Raw genomic sequence first — 3,846 nt, 5'->3', positions numbered from 1 at the left:
AAGCTAATTGTATCTATTTTTTATTTCTTTGTATAAAAACTTTTATTTTTAAAAGCAGAAAAAGACGTCAAGCGTCAATGTCTGCGTGCTGACGTCATGACGTACGTAGGCTTACAAGTGGCGTGGTTCGGAGCCGCTCTGTTGTCGTTGATGCAGCGACGTGAAGGAGTCGAGGTGGTACGTGAGTTTGTGGACAACATTCTCCAAGTTCTTTTTATTGTTCACGAATACCGTTCCACATCAGCCGGCCAACCCGGTAAGTTTACGTTATTTGAGCAACTTTTAAATAGGAAAATAAACCAACGTAACCCGTAGTTTAGCCACTAGCGAGCTAACTAACTGCTGAGTCTTTACTATGAGTTCTTAACATGATGCTGTTGACTTTGTTTGTGACAGCTGTAGCATAAGGAGCTGAGGTTATGGTTGCTCCGGTATATAACCCGCATACAGCTCTCGACATAAAGCAGGGAAACGCACCGGTTTAATCGGGGGACGGCAGAGGACATTAAGACAATGCGTAGTTATAACTAAGTCATACTGTCATATTAAGACAACATTAGTCTTATAATGACATTATAACTCAGCAGAGACAGAAATAGTAAAACGTGAAGAGATTCTTTTGAGCTTGAGTGATGCTGAAAGCTGCTGCTGGCAGCTTTGAGTAACAAGCAGGGCATTTTTACTTTAAGCCTGAGTCCAAACAAACAGGCTAATAATTGCTTTGTCGTGGGATTACAGGCTTATTTTACCAGGTGGAAGTGGAATTTGTCCTCTCCGTGTTGTAAACAGTGTTGATGTGTGATGTGCAGGGCATGTCCTGTCTGGATTCTTCCATGTGGTCCTCTCTGCAGTCCTGCTGGTTTTGGGTTTCACTCAGCAGCAGTCAAGGTCATTGATTCTGGAGGATCTGGTGATGCTCTGCTGGCCCAGCTCAGTTGTTTTCCCTCTTGGCACAGTGAATGACTGGACGGGGACAAAGACAAAACATGCAAGGCTTTTCTTCACTGGGTTGGAGTTGTTGCAAATGTTTTGCTCAACTTCACATTTCCTCATTTTTGTTTCCAAGGAGCAAAGGATTTCTTTTTTTGGAATCATATTTCTGAAAAGTTGGTCTGTTTTTATATATAAGTCACTTACCCCTGACCCACAGTGGACATAAAAAAGTCTACACACCCCTGTTGTTGATCATCTTCTGGTTAAATTAGCCTTCTCTCTAGCTGCCATCAGTTAAAGGATCAACGCTGAGGTTCAGGCTTGTTCAGCTGTCCCAGCAGGACTTTTCAGACATTGATGATTACACAGCATTAGGAAAATAGTCATATAAAAATACAACAAAATTTCCCCAGAATTAGATCTGTAGAAGACAGTCGTCAGGAAGGAGAAAAGTTGGAGCAGTGGCGTTCCAGAGAACTGGACGTTCCTTCAGAGCTGCTGAAAAGACAAGACAGATACTGTTCAGGGTTCAGTGGAGATTAAACAGCAACACTCAAAGAGCAGTTCTGATAGGTTCAGTATTTATACTGTTATACAGTATATATGTCTGGACTGGACGCTTGTTCAAAGGGTGGCTAAAAATCCATTCATCAATGCATTGCAATAATTTTTTTCTAATTCAACATCCATTCAGAAAATCCTCTGATTGAATAGCTGGTTTCAGACACGTGGTTTCAAAGGCGGAGCAATCTCCGCTTGAGGGCAGGGGGTAAAATGTCTATGGAGGAAACTACTGTAGAGAGTTTATATTGTATGGATTTAGGTCCTATTTCAAGATATATAACAACAATTTGTTCACAAATATGTCAGCCATGACTCGTTTGATGAAGATGAATGAGTTTTCAACAGAACCTAAAGATTTGCTGAGGCTGTCGGTACCACACACGTCTTACATCACCAGGTGCCAAATAATAACCAGCAAAGGTTTATCTGATGAATAATTCCACACGATTCTGCCCAACCCTATGACAATATATGATAACACTGATTATCATAAACAAAGATGAAAAATGTAGAAAGCTCACAGAACGACAACGTAAAAAGTGGATTTTAAACTGTCTGCGATCAGGAGGAGCAGAATGTCGGTGTCTGCAGCATCACTTCATTCAGAGGTATGTTAGCTGCTAACTAGTTTTAGAGGTTATTTTTATAATGATTGTTTATTTAGTAGTGAATATTAAGTTACTGGTAGTTTAATGTGGACCTCATCTGGACTTTAGGCTGCCCTAGTTCTGTGTCGTTAGGTGCTGGATGTGTGTTGATGTTAGCGGCTACTGTTAGCATGATCGTAACATATAAAACAATATCAGAACAAACACTCACCCTGGTAACAAACAAACGATTATCATCGTGGAGCTGTTTGGTACCGAGGTTGTGGATCGACCCGCTGAATAAAAAGTTCTACACCTCCCGTTGTTTACGTGCTTTCATCAGCTGTTCGGTGTAGTTAGCATCCAGTTAGCACCACAACGTCTGCCCTGGCAGACCGGTAACGGGACCGTAGAGTCCGCTCGGTGCTCGATCTTCTTCTCTTCCCTCTTATAATTGAAATAGTGAATCAACTACTTCCTCATCAAAGTCCTCACTCTGTCTCCGACTGGTTTTCCTCCATCTCTGCCTTTCAGCTCCTCTCTCAAACTACGGCTCGGTCCGACTCAGTCCACCTGTCCACAGCTGGACTGGAGCTCCACCTTCATCGCCTTTTTTTTGCTTCAAAGACACTAAAATAACTAACTAAACTTCAACGTAACTATGAAATATAGTTACAAAAATATAATAAATGTAATAAATTTCGGATATCTCATTGCTGACTTCCGATCTCGCTGTCTCTCCATCGCAGCCGAACTTTATTCAACTTCCGCCTCTTTTTATTTTATCCTCCTGTAGATTTTTTGCCGCTTGTCTAATATTTTCAGACTTCAGTCAAAAAGGAGTTTGGGGGGTTTATGTTTGTTCGGCGGGGTGGGGGTGACACCAGAGGGTGGAATGAGGCGTTTTTCCCCCATGAATCAGCCCTATTTTGTATCCTCCTGCTGCAACGTGCTTCAGATATGACGAACATTAATAAAAAGAGCCATAATTTAATTTAATTTAATATATAATTTAATCAGTGTATAATTATTTATTATTAATTCAGTTAGAATGATTGGAGCACTCGTAAACTACACAAGATATGGGCATTTTTTCAGATAGCAGATCCTCCACTTTTTACTTCCTGACCTCCATCCGAACTTCGCTCTCTCGTGGCACTGCATCGTGACGTCACGTGAAACCCTCCTATTAGATCCAGTTTGTCATGTTTTTATCTTTGCACTCCATCTTTAGAAGAAGTGTTATCGTGCTACTGCTTTATTTTCATGTGTTGTTTCTTTAAAATGTTAATGTATACCAAATCTGTTTATATGGGCTTGGAAATACATATTCAAAATGGATTATTTGTTTTTAGAAATGCCCTGAAGTGTACAATAAGAGAAGAACATGCTTGGAAGAAATGAATGATTCCATTCGATCACACAAACAAACAAAAACAAAAACTGAAAGACACAAGGATGTGATTAAATCAAAAACGTATTTCAACTACAAGTTCCTCTCAAGGTGTGAACACTTGTGCAACAGGCCTTTCATTTCTTTTTGTTTTTCAGCAGAAGACAACAGAACTCATTTTAAATGGACTTTTTAGGCTTTTTGTTTGCAGCACTTTGATATGATTTTTGTACATACAGGTGCTGGTCATAAAATTAGAATATCATGAAAAAGTAGATTTATTTCAGTAATTCCATTTAAAAAGTGAAACTTGTATATTATATTCATACATTACATATACAGTAAACTCATATATTTCAAATGTTTATT

At 39.6% G+C, this 3,846-nt stretch overlaps 1 protein-coding gene and 1 pseudogene across 1 annotated transcript in view; one reads left to right on the top strand and one right to left on the bottom strand.

Moving 5' to 3' along the window:
• The window catches only part of LOC106526511 (sodium/hydrogen exchanger 2-like), an 8,647-nt pseudogene extending 7,684 nt beyond the window's left edge, over positions 1-963 (bottom strand).
• The window catches only part of LOC106526512 (type I inositol 3,4-bisphosphate 4-phosphatase), a gene marked incomplete at its 3' end in the record, with an annotated part of 47,065 nt that continues 43,323 nt past the window's right edge, over positions 105-3,846 (top strand). The window contains 1 exon segment of the mRNA XM_014021133.1: positions 105-256.

Source organism: Austrofundulus limnaeus, unplaced genomic scaffold, assembly GCF_001266775.1.
Source record: "Austrofundulus limnaeus strain Quisiro unplaced genomic scaffold, Austrofundulus_limnaeus-1.0 Scaffold279, whole genome shotgun sequence".
Classification (NCBI taxonomy): Eukaryota; Metazoa; Chordata; class Actinopteri; order Cyprinodontiformes; family Rivulidae; genus Austrofundulus; species Austrofundulus limnaeus.
This window is presented reverse-complemented; position numbering and strand designations above follow the sequence as displayed.